This window comes from Polypterus senegalus, chromosome 3, assembly GCF_016835505.1.
Source record: "Polypterus senegalus isolate Bchr_013 chromosome 3, ASM1683550v1, whole genome shotgun sequence".
Lineage (NCBI taxonomy): Eukaryota > Metazoa > Chordata > Cladistia > Polypteriformes > Polypteridae > Polypterus > Polypterus senegalus.
The window spans coordinates 279751555-279765890 of record NC_053156.1 but is presented as its reverse complement, the minus strand read 5'-3'; the positions used below and the strand labels follow the sequence as shown (position 1 = coordinate 279765890).

The window sequence follows — 14336 nt, the reverse complement described above, 5'->3', positions numbered from 1 at the left end:
CATATGTCATTTTAGGGCTGGGCGCCTGGCATCTTTTTTTGGCAACAAGTTCGTTTCTGTTTGGTGTGAGGTTCTGTGTTGTGGAGATTCTCAGGATGGACTGCAGGTGCTCATCAGTGAGGCGACTCCTGTGTGCTGTTTTGTTAGTCTTTATCACTGAGAAGAGCTTCTCACACAGATATGTGCTATCAAACATGCACAAGGTTGAGCCACATGTAGACGGACTTTTTTTGTTCTTCAAAGTCACCAAAGCGCCGTGCAAACTCAGTGCGCTCAGTTTATCAGCAAAGTGCGTGTTTGGGAACACCGTAGTGACGACTTGGTTTAACATTACTTGGCAACAGGGAAAGTGGGGCAAGGTGCACTTGTGCATTTGTGTCTCCCATAAAGCAGCTTCACTTGAAATCACTTTGTGATTGTGCACGGGTAAAACGTCCGCTGAAGTGTCAGATTCTTATTTAATTATGCTGATTTCTGTATCTTCTGCATTGCATTCAGGTTACCCTGATGTTTTGTCTCATAGTGCCGTCTTAGATTAAATTCTGTAATTACAGCCACATTAGCTCCACAAATGAGACACACGGGTTCAGTAAACATATACTCAGCCTCCCATCGGTTTTAAAGGCTCTATTTTCAGAATCAACTTTTCTCTTCAGCATCGTGTGAGCTAGCTTCAATAACTTGCAGCATCATAAGGTAGACTTGATTAACGCGGTAAGTGTTTGGCAAGGCAGCTGAAGCGCTGCATTATGGGATCTGTAGTTTATTGTGTTACCAGCGCTTCATATACCGGGCTTTAATAACAATAATACAGTATATAAAATGATCTCGGGCGGATATAATTACGCCGGGCGGATGTGGCCCTGACCCTTGAGTTTGACACATATGGACTAAATAGAACTTGAAAAGATATATTTTTCAAATGTGATCGCGCAATTCAGATAGAGTTGAGCGCACTACAGCCTGCATGCCTCAATAAGTCATCCTCCCTCGCTCTTACTTTTTACCGTTCATCTAATGAATACACTGAGTATGGCTTTACCAAAACAATCATTGATGGCGAATAAAGTATCCATTATTCAGTATGTAGATCGGGATATATATATATATATATATATATATATATATATATATATATATATATATATACACACATATATAGCGAGAAGTAGTGTGTTAAAAAAGCTAGAAAAAGAAAAGGGAATGTTTTAAAAATAGCGTAACATGACTGTCAATATACAGTATTTGTTTTGTGAGTGTTACTGAGTGTTGCTGTCATCAAGGATTTGATTATCATTATTTCTTTCAATCAGGTTCGTATTTGTAGGATGTGTTGTGTTCAAGTTACATTCCGTGTTTGTCAATCGTTGTAAAGATGACAGGTTTCATTCATCGATTCGTTTCTTACTGCATCAATAAACAGCTCGTCTTCTTCTTTATCTGAGACCTGACACACTGCATGCACGGGTTTTTACACTGTCTTCCTTTAGCGGGACATTGACTTTTCCAACGTGTGCTTTGTTTCCGCAGTAGCTGGATTTATGAATATGCTTGTATGTATTAGGCGTTTCATATTTTTGCTGCCTTTTCAATTGTGTAATTGGTTTTGTTCAGCTCTTTGGAACTGTTGCTTTTATCTGTGCACTGCGTCAGTTCACGTGAGCCGCTTGGTGTACATGCATCGAAGGTTCCCAGCTGTGCTGGTGCCATCTCGTGCGATGTCCATGGCTGTATTTAATGTTACCTTAGTCCTTTCTCTCGCAGTTTCGCTGAGTTTGTGTCAAACACCACCCTGACCATCTCATCTTCCTCTCCATAAGCAGAGTCCTTCACCCGTGAATATTTAGTGGGAGTTTGCTATTGGATTGCCGCTGACGGACGGCCTTATATGGGCAGGCACTAAATTACAAGCGCCAGCGCAGCCTGTCTATGAACTTAATTTAAAGTGTAGGTTTACATCGTGCTTTGTTTCCGAAGTAGCAGAACTCATAAATATGGTTGTATATATCACTCGCTCGCTTCTTATTGTTTCGCTGCCTTCTCAATTATATAATGCATGTTTTTGAGGTCTTCCTGGTTTTCTATGTACTGCGTGATTACGTGAGGCGTGATGATGTCACACGAAACTCCGCCCCACGGCGTTGAAGCTCATCTCCATTACAGTAAATGGAGAAAAACTGCTTCCAGTTATGACCATTACGCGTAGAATTTCGATATAAAACCTGCCCAACTTTTGTAAGGAAGCTGTAAGGAATGAACCTGCCAAATTTCAGCCTTCCACCCACACGGGAAGTTGGAGAATTAGTGATGAGTCAGTGAGTGAGTGAGTGAGGGCTTTGCCTTTTATTAGTATGTATGTATGTGTATATCTATCTATCAGCAACACTCATAACAGTGACAAAACAATTACATTGAAAATCATGTTATGTTATTTTTTTAATTTTCCTTTTCTTTTTCATAACTTTAACATGCTACTTCTCTGCTGCGAAGCAAGTGTATTTTGCTATTGTTTAATATAATACACTAATGAGGCCTCATCTGGAGAACTGCATTCATTACAAAAAAGACATAGCAGCATTAGGGAAAGTATAGGCAGTCCCTGTGTTACGTACGAGATGGGGACTGTAGGTTTGTACTTAAGTTGAATTTGTATCAGAACACGTACATTATTTTAATAAATGCTATTGTTGACCGATGGAGTTTCACCTCTTTCTGACCTTTTTATTATTTCTACTTTATTTTCAATGGTGATGTTTTTTCTCTTCTTTACTGTATCACCAGCACTTGCATCAGATTTGTGTTTCAGAGACATTCTTGAAGGGTGAAGACAAAGGGTTAAGATGAGCTCTTCTGTAGAGTGCTATACACGTTATCACAGCAGGAAGGCACCCGTCAACACGTCTGATGTACTGACAAGAGACAACTTCCTGCTATGTGTGTAACAGTACAAGCAGGCTTGCTATTGAGAATGAATGGGGGAAGCGAGGGTACAGGGTACAGTATGCTGCCTGCAGCGTCCGCCCACCGAGAATGAACACGATGCAGCCAAAGGCAAGTAGTGATTTGCCCAACCCCAGTTCAACAGGCAGTCATCCAAGACACACTACAATGCTACCCCCGCCGCCCTGTTCACCCTCAATGGCCTCCGTTCAGCCACAACCGGGTCACCGCTTGCAGCATTACCAGCTGTGTATGCTGGACGGGCAATGAAACACCTCCCTGTGCTCTATCCAGCCTGCGTCCAGTCAGGGGCAGTAGCTGCGGCGGCTTAGTGGGAGGGCAGCGAACCATCGTCCTGCAAACGAGCAATAGCTGTGGCCCTGGTAACTATGGATCATGGGTCATCGCTTGCTGCCGGGAGCCGCCCGAGGGACACTTCACCGCACGAGCAGCAAAATCTTCCCCCTCCTGACTCCACTTGCAACATCCCCAGACCAAAGATGACGGAGTGGCAGTTACTGAGGCTCATGTCTCACTGCTGCGGCCTCATTCGTAAGTCATAGGTTAGATGTCCGTAACCTGGGGACTACCTGTACACTGAAGAGTGATTAGGTTGATTCCAAGAGTATGAGCTGTGAGTCGAGACTGAAGTAGTTGCACCCTTTAGGAGACATGGGACATGGCAGGAGTATTTAAAATTATGAAAGGAATTGGTACAGTAGATCTCATTTGTTACTTTAGAATACATTCTGGAACATTGGGACACAGTTGGAAACTTATAGGCAGATTTCACACAAAGCTTTGAAAGTTTTCTTCTCACAGAGAACTATAGACAAATGGAATAAATTGCCAAATAGTTTTGTAGAGAGTAGAACTTTAAGGACTTTCCAATCTGAATTTGACGTTCTTTTGGAAAATCTTGATGAATAGGATGGACTGTCTTGTTGGGCTGAATGCAGTGTTCGCATCACTACTTTTCTAATGGCTCTTATGTTCTGAAAAAGATGCGAGCAATTGTGGTTTAAACATACACCCTTTTCCCAATTTTTAAATCTGGTGTCCTCCAATACTGTGTTCCCTGTAACTTAGTGATGTTTTTGGGTAGGATACTCTGCTAAAGGTACAGATCAACTTTAGTTTTCTAATGGTTTTGCTAGAAAATGTCATCAGATTACTGCAAAAAACTTTCTGCATGTTGTTGACTCATACTTAGTCATATGAAAAAATTTGGGAACCCTTCTTAATTCTTTGGATTTTTGTTTCTCATTGGCTGAGCTTTCAAAGTAGCAACTTCCTTTTAATAGATGACATGCCTTATGGAAACAGTAGTATTTCAGCAGTGACATTAACTTTATTGGATTAACTGAAAATATGTAATATGCATCATAACAAAATTAGACCGGAACATAAATTTGGGCACCACAACAGAGATATTGCATCAATACTTAGTTGAGCCTCCTTTTGCAAAAATAATAGCCTCTAGACGCCTCCTATAGCCTTTTAGTGTCTGAAATCTGGGTGGAGGTATTTTTGACCATTCTTCCATACAAAATCTCTCCAGTTCAGTTAAATTTGATGGCTGCCGAGCATGGACAGCCTCCTTTAAATCATCCCAATGATTTTCGATGATATTCAAGTCAGGGGACTGTGACGGCCATTCCAGAACATTGTACTTCTCCCTCTGCATGAATGCCTTTGTAGATTTTGAACTGTGTTTTGGGTCATTGTCTTGTTGGAATATCCAACCCCTGGGTAACTTCAACTTTGTGACTGATGCTTGAACATTATCCTGAAGAATTTGTTGATATTGGGTTGAATTCATTTGACCCTCGACTTTAACAAGGGCCCCAGTCCCTGAACTAGCCACACAGCCCCACAGCATGATGGAACCTCCACCAAATTTGACATTAGGTAGCAGGTGTTTTTCTTGGAATGCGGTGGTGTTCTGCCATGCAAAGCACTTTTTGTTATGATCAAATAACTCAATTTTGGTCTCATCAGTCCAAAGCACTTTGTTCCAAAATGAACCTGGCCTGTCTAAATGAGCATTTGCATTATACAACAAGCGACTCTGTTTGTGGCGTGAGTGTAGAAAGGGCCTCTTTCTCATCACCCTGCCTTACATATGTTCTTTGTGTAAATTGCGCTGAATTGTAGAATGATGTACAGATACACCATCTGCAGCAAGATGTTCTTGCAGGTCTTTGGAGGTGATCTGTGGGTTGTCTGTAATCATTCTCATGATCCTGCACATATGCTGCTCCTGTATTTTTCTTGGCCTGCCAGACCTGCGTTTAACAGCAACTGTGCCTGTGGCCTTCCATTTCCTGATTACATTCCTTACAGTTGAAACTGACAGGTTAAACCTCTGAGATGGCTTTTTGTAGCCTTTCCCTAAACCAGGAGACTGAATAATCTTTGTTTTCAGATCTTTATATCTTTTATACAAAAAAGAGCTGGTTCATTTATTGCCCCAATTTCTTTTCACACAAAGGAGTTCTTTTTGTTATTACATGATAGAAAACCGTGACTGTTCCTGACCTGTCTAATTTAATTATAGGGTCAAAGGAGCAGGAGTCTTTGTAGTATAGGGCACTTGGAAGCTAACAATCTTGGACCACCCAAGGCATGACTACACTTACTCAAAATGGTCAAATCTAGTGTTGCCAATAATTACAGGGTAATTACAGGGGTAGGCAATAGTAAGTTTTTATAGTTGCAAGTAGGTTGCAGGAATGTGTAAATAATGAAGGCTGGCAATTTGATCACTTTGGAGATTGTATCTAAGTGTATTGTGCCATTCTTTTTGAGTTAATGAAATTAATAAAGCTGTTCAGTTGTTAAAGCTACTGTAATAATCATAACCTGCTTGTCTTTTGAACAACTGTAAAACTACTATTGCCCACCCCTGTATAATATAATGCACTTCTTATGGATATGGAAGGAAAAACAGATTATTAGTTACAGTTTGAGCAGTGCTGGCAGACTAGGAGAGAACATGCAGACTCTTTACAGACAGTGAATGGTAGTGGATTCGCAAATCCAGACACCTGCTACTGTAAAGCAGTTGTGCTAACAAATGCACCATCTTTGCTTAGCTGATTTGAGAATGTGTTTAGACATTTCCACTTTTTAATATAGTAGTGTTTCAAAATGATAGTTAAGTACACATTTTTAATAAATCATATCATCTTGAGCTGTAGTGTATTTTATGTTTTCTCAAGTGGGAATGGTCCTGTTTAGCATTGCTTGTAATTTTCTATTGTGTGTTAATTTTGTTCATTTAGCATTCATAGCCTGTATAACATCAAATAGACTGATCACATTCATTTCTCCTTGGAAAAGCAACAATAAGTTTATCTCTCTGCCAAATGATATGCAGTTGATTATATGACTTCAGCGAGCTATTTTAAATTTTTTGTTGTTTATTCATAGACATATGGAAGGAACACAAAATGATTTTTTTCACCATTGCTGCTGCTTCTGTTTTAAGCCTAAATGTCAGTCAGGCTTAAGGACATCTAAACATCCATCCATCCATTTCCCAACCCGCTGAATCCGACCACAGGGTCACAGGGGAGGTCTGCTGGAGCCAGTCCAAGCCAACATAGGGCGCAAGATCCTGGGCAAGGTGCCAACCCACCGCAGGGCACACACACACCCACACCCACACACCAAGCGCAATTTAGAATTGCCAGTCCACCTAACCTGCATGTCTTTGGACTGTGGGAGGAAACCGGAGCACCCAGAGGAAACCCACACAGACACGGGGAGAACGTGCAAACTCCATGCAGGGAGGACCCAGGAAGCAAACCCGGATCTCCTAACTACGAGGCAGCAACGCTACCACTGCACCACCGTGCCGCCCTGCATCCAAACATGGGTGTCTCAAAAACTGGTTTATTCAAAAATATAATTGATATGACATCTAAGGCAAATTTGTAAAGGAGAATGGCGGAGATTTCGAGGTAAATGACGGAGGGTGAAAAACAAGTTATTACTGCTCCAGGAAGTGCAACCAGTCACATGAGGATATTTAATGATGTAGGTTTTTTGTTAAAAATGAAAGTATGTAGTAACATTTTAAGCCTAAAATATACATAAATATTGACCCTTTAGCTTGCTGAAGCTAAATTATATAATGATGGGCATCCATTTTTATCATCTTTGTTTTTTTAGGTATTTATTCTGATTGCTCTACTTCTTGGCATATGTCCAAGTCAGTAAGCTAAACATATTTTAATGTCCAGGCTTCCAGCAAATTGACATTTCTCTGAAGTATCATTGTGAAAGGAGTTAAATTTTTAAATGATGGTGTTGGTAAATTTACAAAAATATGGACTTTAAAATTTTTTTTTTTTTTCTTTCTTTCCTGGGGTGTGTATGTTATCTTTTAATTCTCTGGTCTGTGCTGATAATGCTGCTCAGGTATGTGACATCATTGAAAATCTCGGGCGAGTCTGCTGGATTGTTCCTGGGTTCCTAGGTATTCCTTCTCTTAGAAGATTTAATTCCAGCTGGAGTTTTTGGTTACCTCCTTCATCTCCCTTGATTGACATTCTTTAATGTTTTTTTTTTTTTGCTTAGTGTTTTGTGCAAAGTAAACTGCTGTTACATAAGACAATATGAAATTTTTCAAACGAGAGGTTTGTTTAGCTAATAGCTAAGCTGTCCCAACATCTGATCCAGATTCTTCTTAAAGGTTGTCAAGGTTTCTGCTTCATCTCCATGTCTCAGTTATTTGTTCCAGGGTTCCACAACTCTTTGTGTAATGAAGTGCTTCCTTACTTCAGTCTTAAATGCTGCTGTTGTAGGAAAGTTAGAATCTGTTGTAGAAATGCCAAACAAATGCCAACAAGTTTATTGACATTTATAAGAGTGACAATGTCATTTTTATAGGTGTTTGCCCATTCATGCATTTATTATTCACATTTTGCCCTTTGGAGGATTGCAAAGGCAAGGTGGTGTTGTAGTATATGGCAGGGAGCACTAATGCACACACTCACATATTCTCACCAGTGGAGAGTTTGCAATTAACCTAACTTGCATGTATGTGAAAAGTGGAAGAAAAATGTGTAAAAGCCATACAGACACTTTAATGACTGGGGCAGGATTTGAATAAAATACTCTGTAATTGTGAGGGGCAGCAGCACTAAGAACTGTAACGTAATATTCTCAAACCCACTTAATCCACTTAAGTGATAAAAGCTAACTTATTAAATAAAAATGTGTGGATTCAGCCCAACTAGTGTTAGTCCTTCAAATCTGTATAACTTGTCTCAAAGTTATAGTGTTCATTTGTTAAATCACTAATTCCTACCTGGATTGATTATATTTGTCATATCTACTTTTTGGAGAGAAAAAAAAAAAAACCTAGTGGGCAGTAATTCTGCAAACAACAAAAGATTTGCCTACTAAAACAATTTACAATAGCTGATTAATGCATATGGATATTGATCACACTTCATGTGTTGTGTGCCCAGGAAGAAGTTAGACTTTTTATAGAAGCTCAATAAACCATTAAATAAATATTATGACAAACAACAAACCTCCTCTCAATCATATACCAGAATGACTAAAAAAAAAAGAACTTTTGAATTGCCTGTCACTAATGTGAACTCCTAAGTACTTGTAGCAGTGCACCACCTCTACGCGTCGCCCACTGCCAGAATACTGACTGGAAATAGAGCCTCGTTGGTGCAGTGAAAGTCAATAAGCAGTTCCTTGGTTTTGCTGATGCCAAATTGCAGACAATTCTTTCTGCACCAAAAAATAGTGTTCCACTTGACACCTCTATTCTGTCTCATCGTCCTTATCAATAAACCCTAAGGTGCACAGTCATATAGGAATTTCTGCAAATGACATGACCTGGTTTCATGTTTATAGTCTCAAGTGTAAATAGAAAAGGCGACAGGACTGTTCATTGTGGTCCACCAGTGTTGCTCACATCCATATCCGAAGCACAGTCCTCGAGTCTGGGCTTGACAGATGGTCAGTTTTCCAGGACACCTTAGGCTCATCCACCAGCATATCTCTGAGCTCACCCCTTAACAGAGTTGGCTGGATGATATTAAAGGGACTAGGGAAATCAAAATACATAATCCTAACAGTGCTGCCACATTGTTCAAAAAGAGGTAGTTGCTGATGGAACACAATAGAAGTTCAGTAAACTGCTTAGCAATGACCAGTCACAGATTAACCACCTTAGTGAGCATTCATAAAGTTTGTATGAGTAAAATTTCATCATTTTTTTTGAATGTCCTAATTACCACTGATAGCATTTGATTCTTTTGTAAGGATAAAGTACAAATGCACCTATTGGTGTGTATAACTGCTATTGCTGTATGCTTCCTTTCTGACCTTCTCTTTCTCCGTTATGCTCTTGCTGCTCTAAATTGAGATTTGTCAATTTGGGGTGACCCAGATTAATGTTTTTAGGACAATGAGTCTGTTATCTCCTGGGTGATAAATTCCCAGAATTAATTTTATCAGGCTAATCTGTTCTAATTTTGACACTGTTTAAATTTACAAGATTATATTTTCGGACCCAACTTCTCTGAGGAAGCATTGAGCAGGTTATGAACAGGTGATCTGTTGTTGGCATGTTCTTGTCACTTTTGCCCAAATAAAGGACTTAAGTTTGTTGTCGTCATTGTTTTGTAAAGGCGGTATTATGTTCTTTATGGTTCCAAATGCAAGTTTTAAGTCTTTTTGTCACATTCTACTTACTGTTAGTCTCTCAAGTACAAGAAACTGGTGATCATGTTGACAGTTCTTTGAACCGTTGGGCATCATCCTATAGAAATAAAAGCTTGCATAGTTTGGGACCATAAAATTAACCAGGCATCTTTTGTTAAAACAAGTGATTGGGAGACTTCAATTTGCACATTTTCTCAAGAAGCTAAACAAATACAAAAATATGATCAGCATTGTGGCAAAGCAATATACAAGGGAATTTTTCACTTGATCAGCATTGTGGCAAAGCAATATACAAGGGAATTTTCACTTCTTAGAGAAAGCAGGAGGTTTCAGATATGGGCGCAGGCACTAATTTAGTGAAGTTAGCATGTTACTTATTTGACTGATGCATTTTTGCAAGGTGACTTACAACATTTGCAGTGAAAATGGTTTCATTTCATTTATTTCAAATGGTGTATATGCGGAGGAAGCAACTTGCTCACAGTCGCATTGTAACAGCCGACCCCTTAACCAGACCGGCCACTACACTACCAAGACTATTCCTTGGATAACCCGAGGCTTCTTGATCTAGTAACAAGCCATACTCCTTAAAAAAGTTATACATTTTCCCCATATGATGTAATAACCAGCAAGCAGCAGACAGGATTGTAAAATCAAACACGGATATGTTGTTAATGAAAAATGACAAACAAATACTCAATAATGTAAATATGTGTGCACAAAACACCACTATCCCAATGACACCAGTGACTAATTATTATATAAAACACAAATATACAAATATTTACAAAGAACCCTCCCTTGCCCCTAAACACTAAATAGAAACATGAAACAGAAACACAGATTAGTTATACACGGCAGTTGAAATGTGGTGATAAATGAGTCCAAAGTTAATAAAGTCTGGCGGTATTGATACAGGCTGTAGTGTGTTTGTGCTCCTTCCCAAAAACAAAACAGCCTCACCATGAAAGTCCTGGCAATGGCTGGTATGCATCCGAACCCCAGGGTTTCTCAGCACTGGGTGTCGTGATGATGAATCGGATGTTGAAAAAGCAAACAGTGGAATAAGGCAATGAACGGCAGTGATAAGTTGGTAAATGAACCGGTAAATTGTCTCCTTTCTCTTCTCGATTTCTCTCCTCTACTTTTCATCTCTTCTCTCTTTTGCCTTTCGTTCCTCTTTTTTAAATACGGAACGTCCCGGATGTATCTGGTGAGTTTAACAGGCAATTTCCGTCTCGGGGCTGCGGTCTCTCTCTCTCCATCATCCTTCCCCTCTTCACTTACGGGGACATTTACTGATGCACATAACAGATAATAAATAGAACGATGAAACGAAATGCAACTTGGCACAGACATAAAATGAATACTTATTATGTAGCCCCCGCTACAGCATGATGCCAGTAGTGGGATTTGAACCAATAGCCTGAAGGCTTGAAGTCCAAAGCTTTATGGGTAGTATTGTGTGGGGTTGTGTTTTCTGAATTTAAGGAATACCGGAATACATGAATCCATTGACACAGAAAACTGTGTTTTGGCCATATTGGCAATTTTTATATGAACATTTTGAGTAAAAATACAGCAAAGTTGGTTAATATTTTGATGAAATTAAATTTGATGGAATATCATTGAACCTGAAGTAGGTTTAATCCCTGAACCTGAATTTAATTCAAATTTGGACTCTTGTGCAATAATTTATTTAAATGTAATACATTTAGTTGGTCATTGCATGCTTGGAACTGTGAACTGCTTATCCAGTTTCAGGGTCACAAGAACCTGGTTCCTGTTCCTGTCGCTAACCCTTGGAATGGCACCCTTACACACATACATACAGACACACACACACACACACTCTCATAATGGCCCTGCTTAGAATGGTCAGATACCTTAATATTGTGTTATGGGAGGAAACTAGTAGTACTTGGAAAAACCCGTGGAGACATTGGTCAGACAATCAAAGACACACTTGGGCAGTATTGTAACCAGTTTTTCGGACTTGTGATTTGCCTACAGTGCTGCCTTAGGAAAGTGTGCAGAGAAGTTGTTGAAATGAGTATTGGATGCTCTCTCTTTATACATCCTAGAAAAAGGTTACACTATATAATGTTCTTATGAGGTTACAGCTTTAGTATTAATTCAGGGTTTCAAAACTGGGAGTATATTCTGCCTATTCAGTGGTAAATTTGCTTAAAAAAGCTGAAGTTGCAAAGATCTTGACGAGTTTCCAAAGAAAACGTGAGACTTGCTGTATCAACAGCGGCGACAAGATTATCCAAAATTGTAGGTGAAAAGCAAGTCTCACTAATTGATCTGTTCTTATCAACAGTGTGTTTCATTCAGGCATATTGTTTTGTTTTTTTTAAATAAGAGAAATAGCATTGTTATGTGCTATTGTTATTGTTAACTGAATGTAAAATAAAAATGTTAAAAACATTATCTTTAAGTTTCCCATTTGTTGAGTGTTTTATTATTGTAGAAGTATGATCATTCTTTACTTTTGTATATTGCTTTTCTCACTACTCAAAGCACTTTTATATAGTGAGAGGAGAATCACTTCAACCACCACTAATGTGCAGCATCCATCTGGCACTGGCACTGTCAAAAGAGGTGAGAGGGGGCCAGAATAATTAGGGTGAGGGCAATTTAGCCAGAACACTCTTTATGAAGGGTGCCCAGGATCCTTTATGACCACAGAGTGACATGACCTCAGTCTTGTCTCATTTGAAGTACAGCACCATTTTTACAGCACAGTGTCCTCATTGCTGCACTGGGGTATTGGGGTCCATGTTCAGACCATAGGGTAAGCACCCCTTGCTGGCCTCCTCAAATGCCTTTCCCAGCAGCAGCTTAAGTTTTTTTTTTTTTGCTTGGTTGGTTTCCAAACCAAGTAATTGCCTTTCCCTAGCTTTGTGTGGTGGGGAGTCTGACAAATATGAACTCAAATTGCTAAGCAAAACAGGGTGGGAGTAAATTTTAAAATATTGCCAAAGGGTGAATGGGGTGAAAATGTTTGGGATCCCCTGTGTTAATTTTTGACCTTCATTTTATAAAAAGGCTATTATAGTGGCAGAAAAAGTTCAAAGGAAGCATGGCAGATTTATTTTTGGACTTGCTAGGTTGTGATCTTTGTGAAAAAAGTGAATAATTTTAATCTGGTTAGGCTTAGAAAATAAAGATTTAAAAAAATAGTGTTAATGAAAGTGGCAGCTGTGATCCAGAAAAAATATGTGGATCATTGATGGAATATGTTCAAGGGTAAATTTTGCACAAATGGGCAACATTCCTTTACACAGAGTTGAAGATGCATAGAATAAGGTATCTAAAGTAAAGATGGATAAAAGTAGCACTTTGTGCATTTTCAGTTTCATAATTCTACCACCTTTCATAACAAATATGTTCTTATAAACTTCTGCAGCGTATCATATATTTCATGTACAAATAAAATCCCAAGAGGATGCACAGGATGATGTAGCAGATCAGGTTAGAAGGACTTTGAGAAGGTGAATTACAAATTAAACATTACAGACATCAAGTTTAACTAAGTATTAAGAGCAGGTCTTTTTGTTGGTTATTTATTTTTTTTATATTTGGTGAAGTATGTGTCACATACCTTGTCGCAGACGTATAGCTCCTTATCTCTCCAACTGCTGCTAAGGTAGGCTCCATGTCCCTGCAACCCTAAATTAGATTAATTGACATTAGTGTGATTGCTTGGAGAGACTCCAGGTTCCCTGTGACCCTGACCTGGATAAGCAGGTTAATAAAATAGATACGTGAACGGATGATGGATTCATTAGTGGGTGGCTGGTCTCTATTCATATCTCGGTTTACAAAGTGAAACGGATGACGGATCAAATGTTGTACTGTCTTTCAAAGACATTGGGCATAATTACTGTTCACTTTCAATTGGCAATAATTTTAATTAGTGTTGTCGTCTTGATTTTTCTAAATACTATTGATGAATTGGTTTCATGTTGTGTCTTTTTGAAACTCGCTGCAATTATACTTTCTGACGGGTATTTGTCATTTTCTCAAAACGCTGGCAATGTCATATCATTCCTCCATTTTTGCAGCAAAATATTAAAATGGTAACTCTTGCTGATTTATCTAACGAAATGCCATTTAAGCAATTTGTACTTCTCAGCAATGGGTGCAGTAGTCTATTCTAACATTGGGTGCAAGGCAGTTTGCAATTATGAATGGGGTTTTAGTTTGAGGGGAGGGCACACTCTTGTATACATTGGGGTGTGTCAGTAAAGGCAAATCCTTGTTAAAACCTAGAAAACCTCAACCCCACATACAGTAGAAGGGGGAAAATAAGAAGAGGAAGAAGGAAAATAATCTAGCATTGCATGTGTTTAGGATAGGAAGGTATATATTTACAAAGACATGGGAAAAGCAAGTAGACTTCCTACAAACAGGGAATGAATTCTGTACAGCACTTGTACTATCTACTGTGCCACCTATAAATAAGATCTACAGACAACACAAATTTTAAAAAAGTACTGTACACTCCAAATGGCTGATGAATGACTAGCTGTGGGATTCCTTATGTGTCACTGACTGAAACTGACTTAATATCAAGTCTCTTTAATCTGATTGCTTTAATAAGACAGGTATTAGATGTTATGCAACACTGAGGTGACATTTTATGTTTTGGCTTTTTACTTTATGCCTCAGTGTTCCAATAAAAAAAA

The 14336-nt window shown here is 39.0% G+C and overlaps 1 protein-coding gene across 1 annotated transcript in view; it reads left to right on the top strand.

The window, feature by feature from the left end:
* srpk1b (SRSF protein kinase 1b) overlaps positions 1-14336 on the top strand; it is an 81789-nt gene that overhangs the window by 16335 nt on the left and 51118 nt on the right. The window lies entirely within an intron of this gene.